General features: G+C 47.0%; 1 protein-coding gene across 2 annotated transcripts in view; it reads left to right on the top strand.

Annotated features, from left to right (window-relative positions):
- The first annotated feature begins 62 nt into the window (after nt 1–62).
- Nucleotides 63–15,679, top strand: part of fam222ba (family with sequence similarity 222 member Ba) — a 28,672-nt gene continuing 13,055 nt past the window's right edge. The window contains exon 1 of one of the 2 annotated variants that reach the window (XM_047606562.1): nt 63–196. The gene's annotated coding sequence lies outside the window, so the exon portion shown is untranslated. Of the gene's footprint in view, nt 197–228; nt 1,427–15,679 lie in introns of those variants that run through there. The other variant, XM_047606561.1, reaches the window with a different exon arrangement.

Below are 15,679 nucleotides of genomic sequence, written 5' to 3'. Positions count from 1 at the left end.
CCTTTAAACCGCTCGGTCGTCCTGCGCAACGCGCGGCGCAGTCTGGAACTGTCCCGGTTACAGCGCATGCGCCGGAAGTTGCTGCCGCAGAGAGTAGCAGCGGTGATTCGGCAGCGCAGGGCAACGGGAGGAAAATCAGTCCGTTTTAAACCATGGCGACGTGCTAAATGATGCCTTTCGCAGAGGTGAACGGAGAGTAAGTAATGGTATCTTTGTAACACGCCTGTTGTCCGGTGCCGTGTGACATCCTCTCAAATTGTGACATAAATCCTCGGAGAGGTTGGGAAGGCAACAATGGGACTGTGTTATGTCCCAGGCTCCTGGCTAGCCTGGCTAACCTAGCCAGGAGCCTGGGCAGTCAGCTGGCACAGCGACTGGCAACATGCTGATTCCTCTTATCTGCTGCACTGCTCCCCTGTCTTGTCTCTGTACCTACTGTAAAATACCAACCTACTTCTAATAAGCCGCTGCATCTTATGCCGGCACAGGAGAAGCTGTCAGCTGTAGTTTAAAGCTGCCGTTAACTGAACTAAGGTCTGTGTTGTGGTTAGCCAGCTGCCTCCTGCAGTTTGACAACACTGACTGAGGATTAAGTGGGGCTCCATTAGCTTGCCAGATGATCGCGGTGCTGATATACGCCTCCATCGGGACGATTTTCATCAGCGCGATGTAGATGGTTTTGTGCCTTGTCTCAAGAGAAATTGTGAGTTGTTTTCCTGAAAGAAGACAGCTGGTGCTGAAGTTTGCAGTGTGCTTATTTTACTCTACTAGCTTCGCTCAGAGTGTGCCATAGCTGTCGCTAAGTTGTCACCCTGCTGCCAGCCTGTGATCAGGTAGTCATTAGGACACGCGTGCATACATCCACATTCATAGTGGCAGCCGTGTTCAGACGGCAGGCAGATGGTGTGTGCGCCCCTCGCGTCCCCGGCGCGTCTCCTAACGCAGAGGCGGGGAGAGATGTTGCCACCTGCAAAAAGCGAAGTGTTAAAGGTGATAACAAAAGGTTGACGTCACCGGGCTCATCCTGATCCTGCCGCACAACCCCGACCACTGAGGAGGTGGAGGTGGAGGAGGAGGAGGAGGAGTAGTTGTTTCAGAGGAGGAGAGTAGCTTTCTGCTATAATGGTTCGTGTCTGGAAGGAAAAGGTCTATCTCTGATCAAATTTCGGGTATCCTAAGGGCGCACTTAACTAATGGGATCCTATCGATGTCTCTCCCCCTCCGAGCCCGATCTTCACACGGCGGAATGTTAATGTTGCCACAGCCTGTCCGTGTTGTCTTTGGCTGCTCCGAGGCTGCCTTTATTGTCCCAATCGGCCTATAATGTCACGGAGCTTGACGGATTTTATGAAAAGGCGTCCCACAGTAAAGCAACTCTTCTGTGACTGACCGGACTATGGAAGTTGTCGGGTTTGCCCTGCACATGGTAAGACGAGAAAGCTGTGAATTGTTACAGGGGAATGTGCAGTAGATTACAAAAAAAAAAAAAAACTGTTTTGTCTGCATTTGCATCACCATTTTGAAGTTGAAGAGAGAGAAAAAAATCTGTCGTTATGTAAAGAGCCTTTATCTTTACCATAACAAAGGTGAGACTGTTTAGTTTATGGCAGCGAGGAGGATGTGCTCAGTGATATCCTGTGCTTGCTCAAACAAGAGCCTGACATTACTTGCTCAAAAGTGCAGTTTTGCAGTGTAGCCTTCCCTCCCTCACATTTTCCAAAGAGCAGATAATTAAATTTCAACCCTTGTTGTCGGGGAAACTCGGGCCCCTAGACTTTCTGCAATTATCGTGTAGAAGGAACCCTCTTTGCATTGGGGTGCTACGTTTCCCAGCACAATGAAGATTAATTAGGTCTTAGAAACAAATTACTGTAAGGCCTCCCTGGCCATCTGCAAAATGCAGTTCACCTCTAATGGCTGCGGTCTGACAGATACCAAGAAGAATGAGAGCAAAATGCTTCGGACATATTTTAAGACGGAAAGGCTGATGATCTCTTATGATACACAGGCTTTGCTTACAGCTTGGTGTGTGACGTAGAAGTTGCAACTTTCTCCGTGTTCTCTTAAACATGCGCGTGCTCATATGTAAGTCTGAACATGACGCGTGTCTCAGTCATAAAGACATCAGATAAGCTCCGATATCACACGCACCTGGTTCACTTGTTCCTGTCACGCCGGTCAGCACTGAAGAAAATTACAGCGTTGCACCAAATTGAAATGCCACTTGAATGTATGTGTTAATTAGACCTCTGCGAGGCTTTTCAAAGTGTCTCTCCTCCTCTGCCCATGAGTAATGTGCTGACTCTTTGACCTGTCACCGCAAATCCGGAGTCTTTGCTGAAGGCAAACTGACAGAAAAGCAAGTCCGCCTAGTTTTTCTTATGCCTGGAAGCCACTGACACGTATATTTGAACATATTGATCTACATTGTGGGGCAAAGGAAGGAAGTTCATTTTCTCTAAAGATAAAAAAAAAAAAAAAAAAAACACCCTCGCCCTCACTCTACACATGCCTGCTGACAGCGTTAAACAACTACACAAAAAGTATATATATTGCAGAGAACATACACACCTACGTATTTAAGATTGAGTGGAAGCCATTAAGTAGAGTAGTGAGTAGAGTATAATGCGACGTAATGCACACATACAGGGTTTCTGGGCACTGTTTTTTCAGTGTCTAACTTTCTTCCTGTAAGCAAATAGCAAAGCAAATGTTAGGGAGTCATGATTGGCATCTCAGAGCGAGATCCTTCCATCTGTGGACCTTATACTGAAGCCCGGATGTTTTGTGTTCCAGAGGGTTCTCCGCGTCACAGCCAAACGATCTGATTCCCAACATTAGGCTTGTTTCAGACAGCAGTAATAAGAGGATAACATCAAAGCTCTGCTTTATTTCTCCGAGACTTCAGAGCAAGTCTATGAATAACAGATCACAAGGTACAAAGAGTGAACCAGAGAACTTGAGCAGCTTTTATGTTTCAGCTGTTGTTGGGATTCACAGGGAGCTCATTAAAATACATTGATTAGTAAGAGTTCTGATTCTGTGATTGTTGACTGTGAAATCACTCGGCTAACCAACATAGTTCTTTTTTTTTTTTATGCGATGATTTTCTGTGCTGGAATGAACCACTTGGCTGATGCTCATTTTGGTTTATTCAAAGCCAGTGATTTGATGTTGCATTTTAGAGACAGTACTTGAATTAGAAATGTGTGACGGTGTGCCAATTCTGCCAGTGCAATGCGTTTGTTCCTTTTGATATTCCAGCGGGGACCCGTGTGAGTTTAATCTCTCGCAGGTGTTGTCGGTGAGTTTTATGTGCATATTAGGTTTTTTAGTTTCCTCACCCAATCGTTTTAGGCGAGCGGCATTTGTTGAATGTCATCCATTTGCTGAATGAGGCTGCCCCCGGGTCTTGGGCAGCGGGGCAGAGATTTCCCGTGTGCCGACGGTTTGCCAGCCGGCTCCGCCTCGCAGCCCGGCACACGGTGCAGGTGTCAGCCTGCGCTCAGCCTCCCACCACTTCTAGAAACTCTCTGCGAGGCCGCCCGATGTCTTCTCAGCTGAATGGGTCTGGTTTTAGACGGGGAGCAGATGCTTGGTTGCCTTTTGTGTGAATGGGCAATGTCAGGAAACATAGTGTGAGGGTCAAACGCGGGTCAGGCTCCGAGTAAAGAACTGCGGTCACATGATACAGCCAGATCAGGTGTTTAGGACGTGATGGGTAACTTCTGGATACCTTCAGTGAGCCGGGGTTTACCTGCAGGGGCTGAGGGTGTGGGTCAGCTGTTGCGCAGTATCTAGTTTGGTTTTCAGTGGGTTGTTTAATTTTGTTCAAAACGACTCCAGGCAGTAGGTCTGATTCGAAGATAAACATCGTGTCTTTGTTTGTTACATTGTGTCCTATGCGACTTTTCTTTATGTGCAGATTTGCATGTTAGCCAGCAGGTCCAATTAGGGCGACCGGCCCCGCTCTTGCTGGGTAGTTTGCATAATCAGCAAACGCGAATCCTTAAGCTGGGGAGCGACGTTACAAACGCCCAAAAACCAAAGGACTCTCCAAAAATTGTTATGTCTTCAGCTTGAAGGGTAATCATAGAAAAATCTAAGCCTCCCGGTGACATTCAGAGCAATAACAGCCGTCGGTGCGGCGGGATGAACAGGGCTCGGTCTAGGACAGCGTTTGTGTGATCAGGCTTGTCGGAGGCACTGCAGATGACAGGGTTGTTTATCCACCTCCATCTCGCAGGAACAGCAGAAGAGCAGGGCAGATACTTTTATCTGTTTATGGCACAAGATAAGGTCGTCTCAATCGGATCACCGGCCCTCCACTGACTCCCTCCACCCCCAGCACCAAGCGCTCTGTAATAAGAGGTTGCCAGGCGAGTCCCGTATCACCCTTAAGTAATCCTAATAGATGCCATTAGCATGTCTGTGCTTATTGCAGCAGTTTTCCAATGTCCATGCCAACTGCACGTATCAGGGCGTCATTAGCCACCGAAAGAGAGAGAGTCTGAGCCCGACCCGCTCTGTGGGGTCACAAAGAATGCCACAACAAAGCACCGGCAAAGCTGTAGGGGATATCAAGTGGAGGGGATAGAGGGAGAGTGAGCTCAAAGTGTCATAGTTGCCGCAGACATTAGATAAGGCTAAGCTACGAGAGGATTAGAGAGGGAGGAGATGTAAAATGCTGTCGGCTAATTGGGCTTTATTTTTAATATTTCAGAGGGTTCATTAGAGACTAAATTGGTGAAGTATTTCAGCTTTGTCTGCAGTCTGAGAGCCTTTTTGGGACAAGCCTTGCAACCTGAATAATAGCAGATAATTTCGGTGAAGGTCTTGTCATTGAACGCGGGATTTATCATTTTATTAAAAATCCTCCAGTTTTTACGCGTTAGGTTTCATAGTTGTTGCCCAACTGTGAGTACAGTTGACTTACTTAATGTCTTCTTCTATAATTTGTGTATTTGAATAATTTCTCATGCCAGCATTTTATTTTCCTTTCGTGTCCTGAAGTGGACGCAATAACCTGGACGGTGACATTTAGGGTAGCATACAGCTATCTTCTCCAAAATAACAAAGAAGCGAAGAAGGCCTGATAAAGTACTCAGAGGCCTGGTCCGGCTGTTAAGATCTGTGCTGGGGAGGCTGAGCTGAGAGAGCCGTTGAGGAGAGCGGTCACTGCGCGGCACTTTGCCATGACCCTCCGCAGTTTATCATCGCTTACACCACTTCTCCAGGCCTCAGTGTGTGGGTGTGTTTTTTCTGTGTGCGTGCAGTGTGCTGGAGAGCGAGCGATGCTTAGAATGGGGTCCTTTATAACCTCCTAACCCTCTGGTCCTGTTTGCAGCCATTGTTGGCCACTGTGAATGGTATCTCCGTGCCTTGAAAAGTAACCAGATGACATTCTTCCTGTTGTTCAAAAGGGCCCGGGGTTCTGTTGTGAAAAGCGGCTGAAAGGATAGGCTAAGACTGTGACCTTCACAGGCTAATCTCTGGCACGTCATTCAGTGCCTGTTTGAAGCGAACGCAGACCTTTCTCCCTGATACCGCGCGAGTCAGAAATTCCTCTTTGCTTTTCAACGGTCGCACTTTAAAAACAGTCAAATCTATGTTTTCTCGAAACCTCCGCGGCGAAGGAGGCAGATGAGGTTTTTCTAGCAGCTGATCTGAATCGTTATTCCAGACAGGCAGTGTGTCTGACACCTACATTGTCCGGTCTCTTCAGCCTGTGACTGAGCCCTCTGTACACAGACCTGTGGCATCAGCAGCCCCTCTGTACAGCATGCTGAAATACCGCCGCTGCTGTGAAAGCAGTGGGGATGAAATGCACTTAGTGAGACAGTAAACATCGGCGCAGCTCTCAAACTAGCTTACGTTGTTTATGCCTCCTCTCTGGTGTATTTGCTGTCTTCAGCTGACTGCATTTCCTGGAATGTGCAGAGATGCAGTTGTCGCTCTGCGGGGGGATGTTGGCTGTAATCACAGTTCATAGTTCAACTATGTTGTTGGACTCAACTGAGCAACAGTCGAACAGGAGTCACATTATTCCGTCGAGAACTTGACGTCACCGTTCTTCTGCTCTCAGACAACCTTCACGGGATTTTATTGTGAAAATCACCGTTTGGCAGATGTATGTCTTTTTATTTGTGGTGTCACCCTTGTATTTGGAACTCTGAACCACAGCCATTGCAACACTGACAACACTTGAAGAGTTGCAGCCTTCACGATATAATACAACCCTGCCGCATAGTTGTAAAGTTTTTATCCAACATCATAATCTCAAAACCCCCTTAACCAGATGCTTTTAGTCCACGGCGAGAATGAGCCTTTACCATTCACATGTTCAAGGGGATTTGCTTTTCAATAAAATTCACTTTACTGGCATTGAGCTTTCTTTGTGCTTGTCTAAACGATCTCTCAGAGCAAGTCAGAGAAAGAAATGTTTCCCGGTGCTTCCTGCGTTAGCGCTGTGCCACCTGTACGGGGTTAAGATCGGGGTCAGACCTCTTGCCGGAGTCTGTTGTCTGGGGGCCCCCCCTTTCTCGGGAGCTGGTCGTGCCTGGGAGTGACACGGCAAAGAAAGGCTGTCAGGTGTTTAGGCCCTCTTTTGTCAGAAATCTTTCAACAATAAATGATTGGCGTATCTCCTGCCATTTCCCCCTTTTGTTTGCGGCCCGGCGAGTTTGAGAGCAAATAATGAAATTGACCATTACGCGCGCACGGCCCCGCGCGCACACATTAAAAGGCGAGGTTATTTACAAAGGAAGCGTCAGATTAGGAAAGGAAAATGTCAACTTTTATCGTGGCGCTGCACAACCATTTTGCATTTGTCAGAAAATATCCCCTGAAGTAGTGTAACATCCGCAGAATGCGATGGAGATAGAGGCGACGGTGTGGGGGCAAAGGAAGGAGGGTGGGCCACGGTTTGAAAGGCGTACTTGAAAGTACTCGTGTGCAAAGAGTCCTGAGGCAGGTCATGTTGCTGTGTGACGGGGAAGCATTCGTCTTGGTGTGTATCTGACATCCCAGGCTTTCATTGCGAGGGTTTGCCTGTGCTGCGTGTCAGCTTTCTGTAATTAATAGCCAGTAGCCCCCTCACCCCATCAAGGGACCAGGTGCTGCTTAGATCTGCTCTGGCATGAAAAGACAGCAGATATGCTGGTTGTGGGTTTCACTGTTATTGGGATAAAGCTCACAGATGTCACATCTCTCGCACTGTATACGACTCAGCTGACTGTGTTCATATAAACACGCGGGTCCAGACCAAAAACAAAGAGATAAATTTTAATGGTGCACGGCTGATGGATAGCTTGTTGGTGAAGGATATGGTTCATTTAGTCTACTTTGTGTCAAGCGCCATTGTGCTCATGTCCTGTGCTGTTTAGCAGGGCTTGCGGCCCTGACAGATTGCCATCCCGATTGGGAGATTTACCCAGCCAGCACTGCCAATGGCACTGACACCATCATTAGGCTTTGATCAGCTGCAGTCTGCAAGGGGAAGAAGAGAGAGTAATATTCTTGATCTAATTACTAGGAGACATTTCAGGCAGTGTAATGTGTGATTTAACCTCTTGTCAGAGGCTATAAAAGGAAGCTGGGTTAATCTTCCTGGCAACCTCTTTTCCACGCAGGGGAGAGTGCTTTTAAATTTCCTTTTCCCATGAAGCCAGTAAAAAAAAAACCAGCATGCTGCTGTGGTATGCAAGTGCACCACTACTGGCTTTGGGCTTAAAATCTCTTAAGGCAAGAGTTCTCTGACCTTTGAATGTTAGCAACAGCTGCTTCGCAGGAACTCGTGCGCTATGTGCATTTGGAGGATTGTAAGTAGAACAAAAACGCTCTCCTTTTGACTTCTGCATGCTTCCTCCAAATGGATTGTTTTGCAGCCTCTTTTGTTTTCCTCTCGTTCTTTCTGTCTTTCCTTTCTTCCTTCAACATCACCACCCACGCACTGCAGCACGACGAGAGCAGGGGACTTGATTGAACAAATAGATTGTAAGTGGAATCGAGGGGTTTGGGTTAATCAGTCAAACATAGTTAAACAATTCTTTGGACATGAAGGGATTAGTCTTGCCTGCGCTGAGCTCATCAGAGCTCATTCTCCCCAGCGCTGGCCGGGCTTTTAGGGCCAAGGGCCACGGCCTCTCTGGCTCCATGGAGAACCACACACGCACCCCTCAGCATGCTCCATTGGCTCTGAATGCCCCACCACTCTCCTCTCTCTTTGTTACGGAGCACAATTGGAATGATGGATTAGCAAATTAAATGCAGACCTTTCTATTCATGGCCAGTCCCGCTCAAAGTCTCATTCACTGGATCTATCGCAAGCCCACTTTAAAACGGTTACCAGGTTCACCGTGTGTCCTCTAATTCCATCAGAAAAGTCTTTTATTCTGAAACGCGTTCTGAGAAACAGTCCGGTTACTCTTTTCCAGCGTCAAGGTTCAAAGTACGATGTTTTTACAGGATGGCTTCCTGTACACCCCACCACCAACCCCTTTTTTTTTTTTTTTTCAACCAAGTGCTGATCACACCAATAGGAAGTAGCCTCGATATGATGATGTGTTGGCAGCGTACACAGCTGCAGCCAGCGTGAGCCTGAGCAAAATTAGCTATGTCACTGTCTTCTCCATGTTCCTCAGAGCGGAGGAACGAACATATTGGCTCGCAGATGAAAACTGTACTATTTAAATCATCTTCTCACGCCACGGTTTTAATTTATTGGATAATTGGCTCGTCGCTAAAATAACTTATGGCTCCTCCTGGCTCCTGTGGCACTTATTACTTTGTTCTACCGCAGTTTTAACCCACAGCCCTTCAAGGTCTCCGGCTTTATGTAAAGGCACCAAAGCTTCCTCGCGTGCAGCAGCAGCATCTCTGCCGCGCTCTTGTTTTAACTCGAGTTAAATCGATTACTGAGTAAAATATTAATTGGTGATTTCTTTGAAACTGATTTTGACCGCAGCTTCTCAACAACAGGGGGGTTTCTGCTTCCTGTCTGTTATTTCACTGTATAGTTGAATATCTTTGGATGTCAGATGGACGTATGGAGACTTGGGATGTATGTTTTTTTCTACATACTGCCACAAAAACAATAAAACAATCAAGACGTCCACAGATTGGTTGACAATGACATTAATCATGTGTTGTTCTCTTCACAACAAATGCTTTTATACTTAATGAACCATTTATATCACGTAAGGTGTCGGTATTGTCGTAATATTCCTTGTGTGCCCACATTTATACTTTGTATTGTTACACAGTGCAATCAGGTTTCTTCTACTCGTAATGAGTTTGTGATGAACCATCTTTTTTTGTTGTTGTTGTTGTTTACATCCAGAAACCTGCAGCATCAGTGTTGTAATCTCGCTCCTTTCTTGTTAGCGCAGCCCAGGTTTTATTCTGCGTTTTCAGGTTGAGATAGTAAGCACATGTTTTTTGTCTGTTTACCACCAAGCAGATAACACACTCCCTTACTATCTCTCCTTCCCTCCGCCCCAGCGTCCCTCCTCCAGTAGGCGAAGGAGGAGGAGGAGGGGGGTGGTTGCTGTGCTCTGTGGAGACCCCAATTAGCAGGACTAGCGGGCCCGCTGAAGGTCACTCCCAGAGCTTTGGTGTGAGAACAGAGGAGGGCTGGGCCGGTCAGGAGCGGCTCTGAAAGTGACAGGGACCCAGGAGCTCTCGCACAATATCCGGACTTTCTTAACCGCGGCTGCAGCTCGCATATTCCCCACGTTTTTTAAGCGTCGCACGGTGTGTTGGCAAAACGTGGCACAGGTTTTTTTTTTTTTTTTTTTGCTAAAGGTCAAGTGTTCTCTGCGGATTGTCATACTATACTGTGACCATATCTGAGAGATCCATTTGTCATTAGCTCCAAAGTCCCCTACTTCATCAGCTCGTGTCTGGTGTCGGCTATCTCGGAACTGATTGATGGCTCTGTCCTTATTCCAGGGAACCGGGGTCGATGGCAAAAAATTTGCTGCTGGGTGCATTAATGCTGTGTTCAATGGCATAGACCTTTGAGCATGCCTCATCAGTCTTGAATCATTGGGCGGCCACAGGAGATCTGTATTAGAGGGCGTGATGCAAGAAAGTAAGAGATGGAGAGCGGCAGGGAAAGAAGTTTCTATCGGCTGGGTTTAACTCTATTACTTTATCTCACCGGCACAGGCCAGAACAACATATTGAATATTGTAAGTAAAGCTTCTAGTGTTAAGGACTAGCCACACACATCTGTAAAAACAAAAAACAAAACAGTTTGTTCAAGTCAGAATTCATTATAGTATTGATAAGTCAACAGAGCTGTTTAAACCTAATCCTGGGAGCTCAATATAAATTTCCTCTATACTTCTGCGAATACAAAACTCAACTCTTGTTTCAGTGCCAGGACCCAGCTCCATGCGGTACATTCCGTCCTAAACAAATTTAGTTGTGAGCTGTTTAAACTGAGTGGCACTAAAGTGATGTGCGTAGCTACCTCGCTGTTACTCTTTCCTCCATAAAGCCCTTCTGCCCAGTTGACTGGATTATAATGGCAGATCTTAGCCTGGGAGTAATCAGTTCCCAACGGAGCGACTCCAGACCGCACAAAAAAAAAACGTGTGGATATGAAAGGGTCGTGCTAGCAGCTTCGAGGCTAGATCTAATGTGCCTTTCCTTATTTTCTGTCAAATTCGTACAATCATATTAAAAGTTTCAAATAATAATGGCAAACATACTTAAAGTATTCCTGGTCTGGCTTCAGTTCCAGTTTTACTGAGCACTACATTCCCATTGTTTTTTTTTTGTTTTTTTCTACTTCTGTGGTGACCTGATGTCAGTTTCTCATGGATTTTCTTTTTTTCTTTTTTTTATTTTATGCTATCATCCGCTACATTGCGCCCACAAAATGCAGACGGTACAGCTCGCCAGCTCTAGGTGCTGTCAAACTTCCAGAAGTTGGCCAATTGGAAGAAAGTTGGCGAGGAGGGCTTTGAAGAGACGGAGACTAAAAGGACTCAGTGGATAATCTGAGCGCTGCATTAAGAGGCGATAAATTGTGCTTTTTTTTGATCTGTTAATCATTTATCCCTCAATGAAACCAGCAAATGGGCATAATCATAATTCAGTCATCTAAGAAAATAACAAATCAGACCATGACCATATTTATATATATATGAGTTCAACACCAGGCTGTCGTCAGATTATCAATTGAGGCTACCAACTCAGTCTTTTAATAATCATACAATGGTGCTGTTATTGTTATGCAACATTTGGCTTGTTTTGCTTTGGTATTGTAGTGATTTTGTATATAAAGTGAGTACCTGTGTAGGAGTGAAAACTTGGGCGCCATGACAACGCCAGTGTACACCAACAGTGTGCGCAGGCAGACAGACGGACAGACGGAGCGCCCTGCGAGCTTGGGAATGCCAGATGTTCCCATGCAGACACAGAGGTGAGATGTTTGCCATGCCGAGGCTGTGTTTGCCCCGGCTCTCCGCAGAGTCACCCTCCGGCTGCCCGGGACACCGGCTCGTTCTTTCGCTGGGGAAAGAGCTGGGGGGGTGGAGGAGATGAAGGGAGAGGCCGCAAATGTCTTGTGTGTCGCCAGGGGCACAAGGAGCCCGTCTCACACGGCCCCGTCCGGTGGAGAAAGTTCTCCCTTTTTTTTTTCCCCCTCAGCTGGTCCACAGATATGAAGGGGACCGGTTTGGTGTTGCTGGAGGCCAGGCTAAATGTCAGGAGCTGCCACGGAGGCTGCTGACCTTACCAACCTTCCATAGACGCAGGATGGACACGGATTAGCTTTTTACTGGGCACATGCACAGCGTGATTTGGAATGGGCATACAGGGATTTGACTTTAACTTATCTGACCCCATCAACGCGGTAGAATGTTTTCACCAGACCTGCGTGTCAGTAATCTACTCTTACAAAGTGAACTTAAGTAGAATCTTGATGAGAGCTTTTTCTTTGCCCTGCATTCGAATCTGAGGAACTATGCCTGAATCATTTATAAATGAACATTTAACTAAAGCCCCGATTCACTCATCCATCGTTTTGTAGCTGACCGCTCGCTGCCAGTGGACACTTATTAAGACATTTACTGGTATCTTCATTCACGTTTGGTCATTACGCCCCGAATAAGACTTTAAACTAGCTGACCCACAGCATTTGAGCAATGTATGAACAAAAAAGAACAAAATTGACTTTTCTAATTAGTAAAAAGTGGAATTGATTGAGTGGGTTTCCTGCAGAGCCAGATCAGGCATAAGTTTAATTAGTTTTTTTTTCTCTTTTCTTTTTTTTTTTTTTTTTATGTGCGTGTCTACGTATATTATTCAACTCGTACAGCGGAGAGGCCAGTTAGTATAATGGTACAGTGGATAAATCTCTCACAGCAGGCCTGTGTAACACTGGAAGCTGTTTTTGTGCGTTAAGCCCTTTTAGGATGATTTGTGAGAGTCAGCGCTTGCACAGTTCTGCCTAGCAGAGCTGCTCTGACGCTGCACCCCCCCCTCCCCCTCCCCCTCCTCTTAAATCAGCCCAGCACTGGCAAACAGGCCAGGGCTGGTTAATGCTGGGTCAATGATATGGGTCTGAGTGGGACAAGCACACAGAGACTTAACTTTTTTCTCTATTAAACACAGCATGCATGTCAATAAGAAGGCACTGGAAATACCAGAGGAGGTCATTACTCCTGCAGGGGAAAATCACTAGTGCATATATAAGTGAGCTCGTGTAGTTGGTAGTTTCCTATGCATGTATTGTGTGTACGTGTTTGCGCGCGCGCGCGCGAGAGGGAGCGACGAGCGAACAGCTGCATTGATTTGGTTTTGTTTGCCGAGTACTTGGAGCAGAAATGTAAGCCGTGGGAACACCTGGAGAGAAGGGAAAATGGGAGACGAGGTGGCGGTGTCAGCTCTGCTCCTGGCTCGGCACCACGCATACATGCATGCACAAACACACGCACGCACACCTCGCATGTGCGAGGGCAGCCTGGGATCCCAATCAGCAGCACTTAACAAAGCTTTCCTCTTTCTCCCTTTAATCGCAGGCTCAATTTGTCACTGGGGTGTCCAATTTCTGATAAGCGCTTTGACTGCGAGAGGCGAGGTGTGTGTTTGTGTGTGTGTGTGTGCGCGGGGAAGAACACAAAATGGATGCACCTGCTAACAAATGAAATCAAACCACTCCATCTTCATTTTCCCCCTTTCCGCCAGCTGGAACAATGCTGCCTCACTTTAGCTCTCAACACATTGAGTTATTTCCCACTAACCGGTTATTTCCCACTAACCACGGAGGAGCTTTGACTGACTTGTAGTTAAGTAGTTGGAGCAGTCTTTAAAACTGATGGATAAACGGGCCTTGTTTCCGGCCTACTATGCATTTCCAGGACAATTATTTGTACAAGTTCAAGAATAATCACCAACATTACGTGTATTATTTTATGTGACGTATTTCTTTGTGCATTGACGGTCTTTGCCGTAGACAACAACATAGACTAACATGCACCAGTAGTTATTTTTGATCTGTTTATCTGCGTCTAACCATGGAATTCCAGACCTGCACCAAAGCCCACAGTCTGGCCTCTGACGCAGCAGCATGTGACTTAGCAGATTGTTGTCTGGTTTGATGCGAGGATATGTGAAGATATCACAGGTGTGGTGGCATCACAAAGGAGATGAAAGGAGCGGCGTCGATCTCATATGTATGAGCGCATGTCTCTGGTCGTGTGAGCTGATGGTTATCACAGGGTCTGGGTTAGTATGAAGCATGGGACGAACACACGTGCTAGTAACTTCTAGTGATTCGTAGGCTGCCGTCAGGTCGGAACACTGTTTAATCCATCAGTCCGTGATCAAACGCCGACAAAACAAACGACACATTTCCCTCAGACGCATTGTGTAGCTCTGGCCCAGTATCTGAAACTTACCGCGAAGGATTTGGGAGCAGCCTCTCATTAATTTGAATAATTTCATGTGCTAATCAGAACCCATGCGAGATGTATTAAGAGCGTGAATAAATCAAATCCAACCTCTAGAGCTGCATGAGATCTTTGCTTTCCTTTTTAACTACATGTAAAGTTTTTTTTTTTTTTTTTTTTTTTTTTATTTCCCTCCCCTGCAGTAGTTTAAGACTGTCATGTCTGACAGTGGGCTGGCCTTTTCCTCACTGATGCGTGCCCAGCTTCTGGCTGCACTCTCAATGGATTTGCAGCAGATAAATAAATAACTAAGCTGGCACCCCTCACGCTGGATCCCCTCTGTTTTGGCAGGCCATCCGCGCTGCATTTTCTATCAGGTGTAAACATGTCTGTCAAACGGCACAGTCAGGGGCCCTGGCACCTTGGCATTCATGACGGCATGCATGCGGCGCTGCCAGCACTCTCTGTCCACCGGCCTGACCTTGGCCAGCCTTGACATGACTGAGCGCACTTAGCTCTATCCTCCACATTTGTAGGGCTCTTCGGGAAGCTAAGCGGCCTTAAGTGGCTGTTAGCGAAACTGACCCAATGTTGGAGAACTGGACCTCGGCTTGGCTGTCCTCGCGGCTCTGTCGCCGTGGACGGGTAGCGATTATGACACGGCTGTGTCCGCGGATAGCCGAGCCAGCCCAGGACGCCCGCTGCCCACTTCCCACCCTCTCATCCCGTTACCGTCGTCGCGTCCGCCGCGAGGAGCCGCGGTCATCGCCCATGTGGCTCCGAGCTACTGATGACAAAACAAGAGGAGGAATGGGGTCAGCCTCGTACTTTCAAAATGTTTCCTTCTCTCGGCTTCTCTCATGCTGCTCAACTCCTAAGAGCCTGTGTTCCCGCTGTGAAACCGGTGACACCTATGCAAAGGTTTGGCTGATCCAATTGTGGACTGTGCGGTATTCTAGGGGCACGCTGTCTCTCCACGCTCCGTACCCACCGTCTCACCTCAGGGAACTGTCACCTTTTCATCAGTTAGTTACTGAGCGTTCGTACTGCCTCCCAGTTGTTTCGCAGACCCCTCCCTCCCTCTAAAGGAGAGCGGTTTTCAAGTCGCTGTCTTCCTCTCTCCCACACTACCGCTGCTGCAGTTTCCTTGCTTGACAGTTTCATCCCTGACACACTGTGTCATGCAACCGGGAAACCACTATTTTACAGACTCTCAATTTGTGTGTGAGTTGGGCTCGACTTGCCTGTCTTCTCCTCTTCATTTTTTTACCCTCTGCTCACTATCGCGGCCATCTCCCTCCTCTCATGTCCTTTTCTCTTTTGGTGCCGGATAACGCTCCGGGTTGATAAGGGGTCTCCACTGACTGAAAAAGCAAACGGTCTGTCCCAAACGCCCGGGGGATATGCTGGAGTCATCAGGATCCATTGTGAACCAGGCTGTCACAGGCGAACATGCCCATGGCCCTCTGCTAGCAATAGAAATCCTTTCCTACCTCTGTTGTTTGTGAAGTCTGATGGGCTAATGAAGGCCATACAGAAGTGTTATTTCTTCCTGACGTGTTCAAGAGCCAAGGCTTTTTCCCCTTTCTTTTGACAGAATGCTGTGGCATGGTATTCAAGGGTAAAAAGCTGTTCTCATCTTCCTGCTCCTTTTCTTTCTTTACCTCCTATTCAGAGGCTCGGCTTGCAAAGAAAAGTAATTTCACTCTCTCTGTCCCTGAGAGAATCAACACACTGAAGTTGCATTGAATTTCTACTGCAACATTTTTTTTTTC

Source organism: Mugil cephalus, chromosome 15 (assembly GCF_022458985.1).
Source record: "Mugil cephalus isolate CIBA_MC_2020 chromosome 15, CIBA_Mcephalus_1.1, whole genome shotgun sequence".
In the NCBI taxonomy this organism is placed as follows: Eukaryota; Metazoa; Chordata; class Actinopteri; order Mugiliformes; family Mugilidae; genus Mugil; species Mugil cephalus.
This window is presented reverse-complemented; position numbering and strand designations above follow the sequence as displayed.